Below are 14,259 nucleotides of genomic sequence, written 5' to 3' on the forward strand. Positions count from 1 at the left end.
GCACCGGCATGCACAACGACGGCGGCAGCATATTGATGAGTGCACGTATGGGAGCTTAGTTTAGTTTTATATAGGGTTGGTCAAACTTAAAAGAAAACCATACTAGTACACGTAAACATTAGACTGAGGAAGCACTTATATTAGTTACCACAGCCACGATACGGAATCCTGTGCAAGTGCATGAACCATGGCCGCGCGGTCGATCGAACGGTGCGTCACCGTGTCGCGCTCGAAGGACATCCACCGAACCTTTTTGTGTGTGGAAAAACAATCCCCGAATATTACTCAACTTTTTTTTCCTAGATAAGTTCTTGACGCTACAATATTTCGATATATTTGAATTTAGCTCCAATTCATGTTTATTTGGATTTGGACATTTTTGGTGTGCCCTAGTTTTTTTTAATACTGATTTTGTGTGTGTGACTGAGAGAGAATGTGTGTATGTGTCCATATGTGTGTTGTGGTGGAAGGGCAATGTGGAGACGGTGTGCGTGTGATAGAGACATAAAGAGGTGTGAATGTGCAAATGATCATGCATGAGTGAGACATAGACAGATGTCGATACGTTGTGTATACATGAGAGAACGGTCCTATATTTTACTTGTGTGTGTGTGTGTGGGACAGAGAGAGAGAGAGAGAGAGAGAGAGGAGCATCCGTAACACAACAACCATCTCTCTCGATTCGTCCGTCCCTCGCATGATCACATGTAACACATGAATCAACGCACACATTTTGACACCCTCACCCGGCCCCTGCCCACCTCAAGGCCCGCACATCGCTCTCTATCTCTCACGCACAATCTCTTCGTGAAAACCCTGTTTAGCATGTAGCTTTCCGTCACATACACACACATTTCTCTCCATAGGTTTGTTTTCTCTCAATATCTGACACACACACACACATACACACACACACACGCGCGCGCGCACGCACGCACACACACACACACACACACACACCACACACACACCCTCCCCCTGGCACACAATTCATCCCCATCAAAGGTTATATGGCGACCACTCTCACTTGTGCTTCTCTGCACCCCAGCATGCACAACACCTCAATCTTCAAAGAGGGCATTGAGGAGATCGAAGACGGCGACCACACTGTGCTAGAGAATGCGGGGACATTTGGAAGTAAGACGATGTGACGACGACTGACTGACTCCTCCCCCCACCCTCTCTCTCCCGCACAAAATTACCAATCCCTCTCTCCCCCGCACAAAATTATCAATCCCTCAACCCATGAGATCCTTCCCCTCTTTTCCATGTTTTTCCAGCTCTCTCATCGAACCTGTTGTCTCTTCTCCTTCCACGTGTACAAAATCCGGATGCACACACATCTCACGTATATTACATGTCTCCATCTTTCTCACAGACCTAACTTCTTCCTCTCTCTCTCTCTCTCTCATTAGGTTTGTCTCCTACTCTCTCGTCCACATACTTACAATCTTTCCCACCCTATCTGCTCTATCTTCGCAAGCTCTCGCTACACGTTTCATTCACACATTGGGATGTGTTCAAAATGTTGCTTTTATAATGGATGATGTAGAGTTATGGTTGGTTTTGTTGCATCCTACAAAGTAATAACTATGAAATGCATTTAGATTCTCATTTGATTGGGATTATGTGAGTTTGAGCATATTGTGAAGTACTATAGACCTCGTATACATCTTGGAATTCGACAATGATTGTAACTATTGAATTGTATAGACCATTTCATTCGAAGTCAGTAGTCTAATATATTTATTTCACAATTACAATAAATGATCAATTCACTACAAACTAAGAAAACAAATGTGTACTCCCTCCGTTTTTATTTAAGTCCGCGTATTAGCATTGGTCAAAGTCAAGTTTTGTAAACTCTCAGAAAGTTTATAACAAAAAATATTAACATATACAATAACAAATAAATACCATTAGATTCATTATTGAATGCACTTTCACATCATACATATTTGTTATGGTAAATGTTTATATTTTTCTATAAACTTGGTCAAACTTTAGGAAGTTTGACTTCGGTCAAACCTAATATGTAGAGGTTATAAAAACAGAAGGAGTACTAGTAGTTACTAGTACTACTCGCTAGTTGCTTAGCCGAATCACCCAGCATGCCCCACGTGGAGTTCAGTGTCACAAAATTTCGAGGTCCGCGGGAAAATCTCCCGGACCCTGATTCGAGCAGTGGGAAGTTACCATCACAACCTTCGGAACAGGCCTACGGATGACGCTTGGTAGGGGGCTGTTTTCATAACTTCAGGTTCACCCTACCCAGCCAACCCACCCCGGCACCCAGAGTAGTACACCTGAATACTCCCCATTTTCTATCCCCACCACAAAATAGACTTCTCCACGGCACCGCAGCCTTCGTGCTTCTCCCCTTCTACATCGTCGCACTTATCCATCGTAGGGCATCTGCCTCATCGACGACCTCGTACGCCGCACTAGAGCCGGTCCACCATCGTCGTCATACACAGAGCCTCTTCCCCGACACCATCTTCCACGGTCTTGGATCTGCTTCCCGGAAGCCGACGCCAAGCGCAGAAGCACCCCCGTCGTGGACAATGAACTGACTCCCGTTGCTGACCATGATGCATAGAGGCCGCCGCGACCATCGTTCTCCTCCTCGATTGGTAATGTGCGCATTGAATTACTTAGCACAACATGTGCAATTCCAATTTTGTTCATACCTACCCTTCAAATTTCCTGGTTGCTATTGTTCCCGTAAAAGTAATTGGTTATAGCCTCCATTGTCCAACAGAATATCAGCTTGTAATTGTGCGTCACTCTTGTATCGCGCCGTGCTTGGTTAGGTTCATCATCTGCAACCAGTAGTGTGGCAAATGATGGAAAGTTTTTTAGAACTAGCAAGATGCCCATGCATTGCACACATCAAGATGCATTTGTATGAGTAGTTTATCTTCCGGGAGAAAAGGATGAATGAGGGAAGGCCTTATTTGCAAACCTGGAGAGGGTTGTGGGTATCTTTCTGCAAAATTGCCATAGTTTCCTTCCTATCCGTCGGATATAAATCGGACGACCTATATTGCAGGATGGCAGGCACACCATCATCACCAACTCTGTTATTTAAAAGAAAAAACATAGAGATTAGAGAAGTAGAGATAAATATTAAATATAAAATAAATATAACAGTAGAGAAGAGAGTAGAGATAGCAGGGACGTCGGGAAAGGATCGCGCGCGCGGGAAAACAAGGCCGGGCGTGCGCTAGTTTTGGCGCGCGGCGTCCGGCGTGCTTTATAAAATCCAATGCCCTCCCACCGCTCTGTGCCTTGCCACCGCTCTCTCCCCCCTCTGTGCCTTGCCACCGCTCTCTCCCTGCTCTTTCTCGCCTCGCTGCTGCCGTTCCACCATGCCGCCGCGTTGCCGGGAAACTTAGGGATACCACGGCGTCCGCATGCGCCCTTCCGACGGCTTCTCCACCGAGATCCGGTTCCACGGGATGCGCCTCGGCCTCAGAAATTTCAACACCGCCAACAAGGCCGCCCGCGCGTATGACGTGGCGGCATGGCGCCTCCCGTGGCCTCATAGAACAGTGAACTTCCCCAACGTGCCGACGCGGGAGCGAGCGCAGGAGCTCGCACCTCTGCCGCGGCTTATCACCGACGAGGATCGTCGCGACAATCGGAGGGGGAGCACTGTCTCGGCATCGCCGAGATGGACGAGGAAGCCATGGCGCTGTGGCGCCAACGCTTCCCGCAGGACATCATCAACGAGTGCGAGTTCTACACCCAAAGGAGGGCGGAGAGGAAGAAGAGGAGGGTGGAGCGAGCCGCCTATCGCGAGGACAAGCATAGGCGAAAAGCGGACGCTCAATTCAACATGAGGCTAGGAGCAGCGTCGCCCTGGGAATCCAACGATGATCGGTATCTTCACGCCTAGATTCAGACGTCGGAGGAGGACATCACCGAGGAGTCGGACGACGAGGAGTAGTTGAATTATCTATCTTTTTATCTATCTATGCTGAGAACTATCCTCTACTCTATAGTCTCTACTCTCTATCTCTACTTCTCGATCTCAGCACTATAAATGCTTTTTTAAAGCATCGTGCATTGCGATTCTGTTGGAGATGCTCTAACATGGTAGACGAGTGCTCTAATGTTGCCCAGAAGATGCATGAGTATTACTAGTAGTATAATTTTCTTGCCATGTTGAGATTTTAAAACCACGAGTGCGAACATGCAGAGGAGCAATGGAGGCCAAACACAGGATATTGGGGACATCTTCAAGGAGCGTGGCAAGTTAAAGAGGAGATGCACCGAACCTGTACAACAAGCTTTGGTAAGTAACACCCTTTCAATTACTTTCATTTAGCATCGTGTTCTTCGATGTGTATATGTTGTAGTTTTTGTTTCTCTTAGCCTCATGTTCTTCGACGTGTAATAAGAAGAGTCTTAATCGTCCTAATGCTTTCATTTTTAGCTTGATGTAGGAAGTGGGTGTTCTCTCCTTGTAGTCTATTTTTATATTTTTTTCCTTTTGAATTCACTTCTCCGAGTCTTGTTTATCTGGCTTCTACTAAATGGATCTGGGTTGCTCTAAGTACTGATCTAAGAAGAAGTAACTTCATGTCAGGATGCAGTTCCCGCGAGGAGGGAAGTATGGTCAACCTCGAGATCATGTTTCCAAAATGAGGCTGGATTACACACAAGGTGCCAGTTCCCTAGTGATGCTGGATTAGACACAAGGTGCAAATTCCCAGATGATGCTGGATTACACACAAGCCAGGTGGAGTCGTCAGTTGTTCATGTCCTCGTGGCTCTAGTAAAGGCTGAAAGAAAGCATGCAACAGCCCTTGAGAATGTAGCTGAGTTCCTGAAGAAGTGAAAAGAGCAATCAAATGCTCTCTTCATCCAAGCCAAAGAACAGATGGAAGAAGCCAGAAATAAGCTAGCAGAGGCAGAGCAGGCTAGGCGTCTCCTGCTATCTAAAACTATTGTCAATACAAAATTTCCTTCATAATAGCTAGGTTCAAATGTTTATCCAGTCAGCATGCCTGTTGTGATGTCCCTGCATCTACTGATGTGGCACAAAATAATTTTTTTCGGGTCATGTAATAACATCAATTACTTTCCAAACAATAACAAACGAAGCATTGGATATGGTATAGTTCACGTGCAAGCCTGACATTCCAAGTTCAACTTCGACATCAAACTCATGTTCACAGATATCTGCACATTCATATATAATGTCCACAACCATGATTCACTTCAAAGCTAAAAAAATGTGAGGAGAGTTATAAATAAAGAAAAACCTCTAGTTCCTGCTACCAGTCCGAACACAACAAGTCAAGACCATGTGTAATTAATGATATTTTGGTCATTTTTTGTGTTCTAAAATGCCGGCCGGCTCGCAGAAGGATGTGTTGCCGGCACACGCGCGGATTCAATGGAGGCAGACGGGGCAGTCTGAAGCTGGTTGCATGCGGTGAGGAGGCGTGTTCAACCGGGCTGCAGCGAGTGGGGTCCTCTTGGCCGGCGTGCCGGTTCAATGCCTGTGCTATGAGAGGTCGCGTCCGTGTCAGAGCAATCACTCCCTCCAGTCCTTTTTTGTTTGGGTATAACAAAATCTCGTTTTCCATTCACATTTAAAAGTAAAATTCATGGACAAATTTTGACCCAAAATACGATGGGGACTAGTAAACCAGAACGGAGATAGTAGTTTTTTTTGATCAAAGAAGGGTTTCCCCCTTCCGATTTTCCTTACTGAAGACCAACATCTAAACCATAGTATTTGCCCTAGAACTACCAGGTTCAACATCTCGCAACATAAACCCATACAACGATACGCCAAGGAGGTACTAGTAGTTATGAATTCCATTTTCGCTCCATACCAATCGTTCTAAAAACTACTTAGTACTTATGGCACGCCATTGAAAATCAAAACTCTTAACCCCGCTAAAAATGATATTTTAAACGTGGCTACTCAATCTATGGCAACTGGCGAGCCACCGCCTCTAGGTCGTTCACCTATGGTCCCAACCATCAACTCCTACGGATCAAATTATCACGCGAGCTGACTATTCCTACAAATGTGCGCTCCACCATGTACTCGGTACCCGCGCATGCAGCAATCGTGCACCTAGGGTCTTAGGGTTTATTTGTTAATGGTGCCTTTATGTAACTCCCATGTGTGCGAGACAGCGAGAGACCGACTGCGTGCGTGCACCTCTTCTCTTTGTATATGTACTCCACCGTTTGTTTGGTGTCCAAAAAATTATACAGTGGTAATAACTACTAGCAATGTGCCAATGCGTTGCCACACGATCAAAGTAGATTAATAAATATTCACTGATTTGATAGAAAAAAGAGTCTAGTTTTGAAATACGTATATCACTAAAAATATGTTATGTTTCACTCAAAATATATTCCTTTGGCGGTTTTGATGAAATAAGGGAAGAATGTTGTTGGTTTCAAGATTCGAGAAGTGGTATATGTCTAATTTCTAATCTTACTAGCAAGATGTCCGTGTGTTGCACGGAACATCAAGATCTTGTGAGAGAAAAGGATGAACGAGGGAAGGCCTTATGTGCAAATGTGGAGAGGAGTGCGGGTAAATTGCCATAGTTTCCTTCCTATCCATCAGATATAAATCGGACGGCCTATATTGCAGGATGGCAGGCCCACATCATCACCAAATCTGTTTTTATCTCTACTCCTATAAAAAGCATAGTCGGTGATGATGGTGTGCCTTCCATCCTACAATATAGGCCGTCCAATCTATATCTGACGGATAGGAAGGAAACTATGGCAATTTTGCAAAAAGATACCCACACCCTCTCCACATTTGCAAATAAGGCCTTCCCTCGTTCATCCTTTTGTCCCACAAGATAAACTACTCATACACATGCATCTTAATATTCCGTGCAACGCATGGGCATTTTGCTAGTTGTTGCAAAAAGCCCATGTGTGTGTGTGAGAGAGAGGGAGAGAGGAGGAGGACAGAGTGCATGTGTGACAAAGACACAAAGAGTGTGTGTGCGAGAGGTATCAACTTAAAATGAGGCGATAGTGTGTGTGTGCATGATTGAGAGGGCGTGTCTCAAGAAGGGAAGAAAAATCTACATAGATACAAGGAGCGGGAGAGAGACATGTATGCGATAGTGGAAGCACGAGTGTGCGGGTGTATAAACCTATCTAGAGGCTAGTCGATAAATGTTTGTGAGAGAAATATGAGTCGGGGGTGCGAAAGCGAGGGTTTTGTGTGTGTGTGTGTGAGAGATGGTAGTCGGGAAGGGGAGTGGAAGCAGGAGTTGCGTGTGTGTGTGTGTGTGAGAGGGGGGAGTTTGTCTAATCGGTAAACAAATGAATAATGTCAGTCTGGGATGGAGACGGAAAGGAGACCGCAACAAATGTTGTGTCTGCAGGAGAGAGAGTAATTTTAGTGGTATGAGTCATATATAGAGAAATATAGGGTGTGTGAGAGAATCCCATAGAGAGAAAGACAAAGTGAAAGATGAGTGGAGACTGTGTGTGTGGCGGTGAAATAGAAAGCTTAGGTACCTAGTGATACCAGAGAATGGTAGAGACATGAGAGATAATGAAAACCGTGTAATGTATAATGATAGGGAGAGTGTGACACTTCTCAAGGGAGACGTCGAGAGACCATGTTTGCGAGGATAGGAGAAAATTGAAGTGAGTGTGCGGGTGAGCTGGAGAAAAGAGAGTGATAGCTACATGAAGGAGCATGCATGCGCGAGAGATGGGCATGAAAGGAGTCAACATAAAAGGGATTCAAATATTTGAATTCGAGATGATGATACATGTAATCCATTCTTGAACAAAATTAATCTCTCAAACATGATACTCATATGAATTCACGCGCATCTATGTTATTTAATATGTAGATATTACTGATCCATACATTTTAGTAGAACATAATTTGGTTTAATTTTTTTGAATTCAACCTAATGATTTCGAGATCATTATATTTGTAAATCATATTATACATATAAAGGAGCAGAGTTCTTTGTTGTGCTTTTGAAAGTATATATATATAAATGATGTATATATAATTTTATTCCAATTGAAAATGGATCCTGCCCAAAAAAATAGAATACAAACGGGATTCGAATTGAGTTGGCACGGTAAACATGCACTCTGCAAAATTTGAACGAAGCGGGGAAAGTCGCAGTAACCGCCTGAAACCAAAATCTACGAGATGGAAATTACAACTGCCTATCCCTGCCACACAAAGCCTATCGGCTCGATTCCTATAGGTTTCGATAGGGGTAGAATTGTAATTTCACTCTAACGTGACATAACCGCCTCTCACCCGGATTCATACACGGTGGGCGCCAAAACACAGTGTCTCCTCTGCCGAAATCGACTCCCTCCCCGATTCATACACGGTGGGCACAAAAAACAAACTCTCGTCAGCAAATATTTGGTGTATGCGAGATTACCGTCCTATCCCCAACCGACTAATATTTTTGTGATGTAGGAAATTTGAAACGGGGGCTAAGTTTGTAAATTTCCTCGCATTTGAGACAAGCGCGCCCTGAGGACATGGTTCCACCTTCCTCTCTCCCTCCATTTCCCCATTCGTACTCCGTGGGCGCCAAAACACCCTCTCCACCCCAGCCTCCTTCGTCCGCCACCCCATCCACCATTGTGCTCCTCCACCATGCCGGAGCTAATACCCCCGACGCCGTCGTCCATTACAAGATATTGACCTCTCTCATCCACGGATTTGGACCGGGATCCTTGCATCCCGTCCTCTCGCTTCATCCCCGTCGTCGTCCACCTTGCCGGCGCCGCTCCTACAACCTTCTCATCCACCCTGCCCCGCCGCCACCGTCTACCCTCCTAGATCTGCTTCCACGCCGCCGACAGGCATCGCTACCGCAGCACCGTCAAATTCTCAACAGATGCATACACGGCGAGGGGCTCGGATGGGGACGGTGGTTGTGGGGGCGGTGGTTGTGGGGGCGGTGGTGGGGCCTTGCCAAATGAATAAAACTCGATGCGGGTGGGGACGGGGGTGGGGGTGGGGGTGGAGGAGGAACACAGGCGGTGGGGGCCGATGGTCCGACCAGCGGCCCGTGCGGTGTTCTGTATGGGAAGAGTCAGAGACGAGTAAGAAGAAGGGTTAGGAGACGTAGGATCTTCATCCAACCACCTGAAATGGTCAACTAACCCAAATGACAAAAGTCACGCGACTTGCATGCAGACATGCCTTTATATTCAATACCATCATCGTACCTGCTTAGCACTGCTCCTGAATCCATCAAGCTAAACAACGTGCCACTCATAATTCCAAACTTGTTGCTCAAATACGAATCTGATGTGATGATGATATTACTAGAACAGATAATGTTTAATTGATCAGGTAATGTTCCTACTTTACTTTCGAAAAGCACGTGCACCACATATAGAGAGACAACAGGGATTTGCATTCTTAGTGCGCTCTGGTTCATCATGTGTGGCGCTGTGCAACGAACATTTTATTATCCAAAATCTGCTTGCTCTTCTTTAGCATGTTCCTCTTCCGTTCTTCTTTAATAAGTACTCTCTCCGTTCCTAAATACAAGTCTTTGTATAGATTCCACCATGGACTACATATGGAGCAAAATGAGTGAATCTATACTCTAAAATGTATCTGGATACATCTGTATGTGATCCATAGTGGAAATCTCTACAAAGACTTATATTTTGGAACGGAGGGAGTATGATAGTAGTACAGTATGTTCCCTGTAGTGAAGATGAGCAGGGACACTTGCAGTGTACAGGTCTATACGGTCGGTTGTGATGGACACTTTGAACTCTTCGGGCCTCTTTAATTCGTAGGATTTTGTAAACATAGGAATAGGATTTGTAGTGGCCTGCCCACTTGAATCCTATAAGAACAGCAAGGAAATGCGGGGAGTTGTGTCACCTTTGAGAGTTACACTGATATTAATAGTACCGCACCTTCAGTTGAAGAGAGCTGGTATCCGAAGCCTTTCTAGCCGTACCGGCAATACTATCACATATATTCCAGCAAGTTCCACTTTGCTGATTTTACTCTAATGCTTACGGCTTTCCCTTTATATCTACACTAGGATCCGTGTAGCTGCTTTGTGTCACACTAGCAGTAGTCCACTCTTGAAGCTAAACACTGCACTGACTTACAAAATTGGCACCAAGGCATTGAGTGCCATTTTGGATGCAATGAAACTCATACGCTCCCCACCTGTTGATTCTTGTTCACAATATGATCCTAATGACTATTCTAACCTCGAGGAGTCAAAGGCAGATGGCCTTTCATGTTCACCCATCAAGGTGCCTATTCTAATTTGGCAAGGTTTTATTGATTGCGCATATCTTGCATATGTTTTCTTGCATTTCTTCTACTTTGTTGCACCGCCATCTGCTTAGTTTACTCATCATATATGTCGAGATGCCATACCCATCCATTATCAATATATATTCCATCTGTCATCATACCATGTTTTTCCACTCAAATGTTGTTCTTGTGCATCAGACATCAAAAAGGAAGAGGGTGATTGCCAAACATGAAGGGCACCAGCAAAGTCCTTGAAAAACATGGTGGTGCCGAAGAAATCAGACAGCACCCCACTTATATTGGTTGTACAACCAGTGACACAAAACATAGGACCGACTCCAGCAAATTGTACCCATACTTCACTGGCCACACCACTAGCCCCACCACACAGGACCTGCACTCCAGCAAAAGGTATGCCGATTTCAGTTGCCGTAGCACTAGCCATACCACAGAAAAATCCCAGCAAAAAGTACAAGCAATTCCACCGGCTGAAGACCTATCCCAACTGCAGAGACGACCAATTCCTACAGATTAGAACCCCATTCCAGTTATTCCCAGTTTAAACGATAATGCTTCCAATGTTGTTAGGGACTACGTGCATATATTCCCATCATGGGAAGATTATAGTGAAGACAAACACCATTTTCACATCTTCTTGTCCCAGTTACGGTAAGTGCTATTATTCATGGTGATTATATTCCTGTTTTCTGCTGATTGAACACATCAATGATTTACATTACATTGTTGTAAGTAGGCGAGGGTTAATCTGGATAGTCATGACGAGCAAAGCTTGCTTGCGCTTTTCAAGGAAGCATTGCAGCAGTATCGGTGTTACATGAGGAAATCACACTTTGATGGCAAGTCTATAAACGAATTTCCGGTGAAGTCTCCTCTGCTAAATTTAGAAGACATTGAATGGAAAAACCTTGTTATGCACTGGTCTTGTTTCGAGGATGAGGTACTTTCTATGAAATCACATGACAATTTGAACTTCTACTTTTCCGCATGTGCCTCACGGATATTTTTTGCAGGAAATCTGCTCGAAGAAGAATTCCGGTTTGAAAAGAATGACAAGATATCGCAAATATGATGCCCGCACTTTGCTCTTGTTAGTACCTGTTGTCATGTATCACTGTACTTGCATACATACCTAGTTCATTACGTGACAACAATATGCATGATAGCTTGCTTATCAATTGTTCGCTCCAAATTATCTGATCTGTATGAATGGTTACATTAGTGTAGAATATATCCAATGCCAATGAAATTTTTTAGCTCTGCATTGTTCTTGTAAGTACCTGCTGCCCTTTATTAGTGTACTTATATTGATAGGTAGTTGTTCATGTAACATCACTCTGCAGCTTATTTTCCTTTGCCCTCCATTTTCTACACATCAGATCTATATTTACTCTTACCATAAGGTTGGATAACACCGATGGTACTGAACAAGTTTAGCTCTACATTGCTCTTGGTTGTACCTTTTGCCTGTGTCACTGTACTTACATTTATAGCTACTTGGTTATGTAGCATCACTCTTCATCTTATCTTAAATACTCTCCATTTTTTCTTATATTATCACATCTATATTTACTCTTAACAAATTGTAGAATAAAGGCAATGCTTATGAAGAAGATTCTATGGTAAACTTCTTGAATTCCCCCCCCCCCATCAGCATGGACAAGGGCTTTATAGAGCATGTCTTCACCAATAATGTAAGTTTGTCCTTCTCAAGCCTTCAAACTTTGTTGTGTATATTTGGTTAGGCATGACTGCTACAGCTGTTTATTTTTGGTATTTGCATCAAATTGCATGTTTAAAGTTTATTATGTAGTTCATAAACAAAAGTTTGTCCTTCTCAATTTAAGTTTTCAGTTGTAAACAAGTTCCTTCTTCATACCATGTAAATTAAACTATACAGAGCAGCTGATCTTCTTTTGCACTGCATGTATGCTTCTGTTCTTGATCCGTAATCCAGTGGTGTGGTGAACCTACCCACTACAGCACAATGTCATATTCTGCAATGTCTTAACTATGAACAATGTCATATCATTCTACTATTATTTAAACCGTCTCTTTATTTGCCAATCTAAAATGGGATAAATTGACAGCACACTAACCATTGATACTTATGAGTTCTTGATATGTAATCCAGTGGTATCGTGAAGCTGCCAACTCCTTCACAATGTCATTTCTTGCCATGTCTTGACCTGAACAATAACATATTGTGTTAATGCTATTTTAAACATTGTCACTTTATTCATCAGTAAGAAATGTGATGAATTTTCAGCACTGATACCTATATGTGCAAAACATGTCATCTGTCTACTTGTTTATCTTCAGAGTGAGGAGGATATAAGTGTCAAACAAGCGCAGTCTCATCAGCTTGCTCAGTTGCTTGCGCTGCAGCTCCCGAGCAGGGCTAACCTTTCTTGAACTCTATTGAAGTGCTGTCGGTTTTGTATATTATTTTGTCAGCATGTTTATTTGCACCGGTGGCGATCTTTGATGCCCAGTGTATGTAATCTGTTGTTTGCTTGTGCTTTATTATCATAGTGGCGAACTTTGATGCCCAGTGCATGTAATATGCCGTAATTTCTTTATTGTATAGTCTAGATTTTTCTTATTCACGATTTTGCAGTTATTTTACTGTATACATATCCTGTCTTCGCAGTAAACCGGCCAAACCGTAAAATTACGGTACATAATCGGTCCGTCATGCAAATCACTATGTATGATCCGCATCATGGGCCCCGTCATCTTGGTCCGTTAATAGGCCTAAATGTAAACTGGCCCACTAGTAGATTCGGGCCTTTAATAGGCCGAGTAAACCACCGGCCCTATTCTCGCAAGAAAACTCAATGGGCTTTTAGGCGGTTGAAAAGTAGGTTGGGCCTGAAACGTGCCGAACAGCTCACGGGCCGGCAACAAGCCGAAATAGACCCCGGCCCATGATTGTGCCAATCAAATCACGGGCTTTTAACAGGCCAAAATTGTCTCGGTCCTTGTTTGCCCCAATCAGATTATCGGCTATGAGCAGGCCGGATGCAAACCGGGCCGTAGTTAGGCCGAACTATATGACGGGCTTTTAACATGCCGAAATAAATATAGGGCCGAAATGTTAAACGGGCCTTTAATAGGCCAAAACTAATATCAAGCTGAATTAGTAAATGGGCCTTTAGCAAGTGGGCCCAGAAGCATAGCGTCTAGTTGACGGGCCAAATCTGATATGGGCCATAATTTAGCCCAAAGCCTCTTAAAGGGCCGGACCTGATCTGGGCCATAATTTGGCCCAGAATGTGGTAGGCTTTTGACATGCCGGATCTCATGGCCTTTATTACACCCAGAACATGGCAGGCTGTTAATGGACCGGATCAAATATGGGCCGGCATTTGGCCCAAAACATGGCAGCCTATTAATGGGCCAGCCTACTAGTGTCCTCAAAATCTTGTGGGCCTTCAGCTGGGACGGCCCATTATGGTCGGCGAAATCTCGTGGGCCTTTAGCTGGGCCAGCCCATTATGGTCCGCAAAATCTTGTGGGCCTTTAGATGGGTCGGCCCATTATGGTCTGCAAAATCTCGTGGGCCTTTAGCTGGGCCGGCCCATTATGGCCCGCAAAATCTTGCGGGCCTTTAGCTAGGCCGGCCCATTATGGTCCGCAAAATCTTGTGGGCCTTTAGCTGGTCCGGCCCATTATGGTCCGCAAAATCTTGTGGGCCTTTAGTTGGGCTGGCCCATTTATACTTTATGGGCCACTTTTGGGTCGGTCCACGTGTCAGCATATCATAGGCGCATCTCGCCCATTGGATGAGTGACACCTGTGCCAACGCGGAGCTGACACGTGTTTCCTCCAGCCAATGATGATTTTACACGTGGAAAATCCCCATTGGTCCGGGCTGTTAACGGGTTATCGGATCCAAAACGGGACCCGATAGCTTAACAGTGTTCCGTTACAGTGGATGCCACATGTCGGTC

Source organism: Triticum aestivum, chromosome 3B (assembly GCF_018294505.1).
Source record: "Triticum aestivum cultivar Chinese Spring chromosome 3B, IWGSC CS RefSeq v2.1, whole genome shotgun sequence".
NCBI classification, from domain to species: Eukaryota; Viridiplantae; Streptophyta; class Magnoliopsida; order Poales; family Poaceae; genus Triticum; species Triticum aestivum.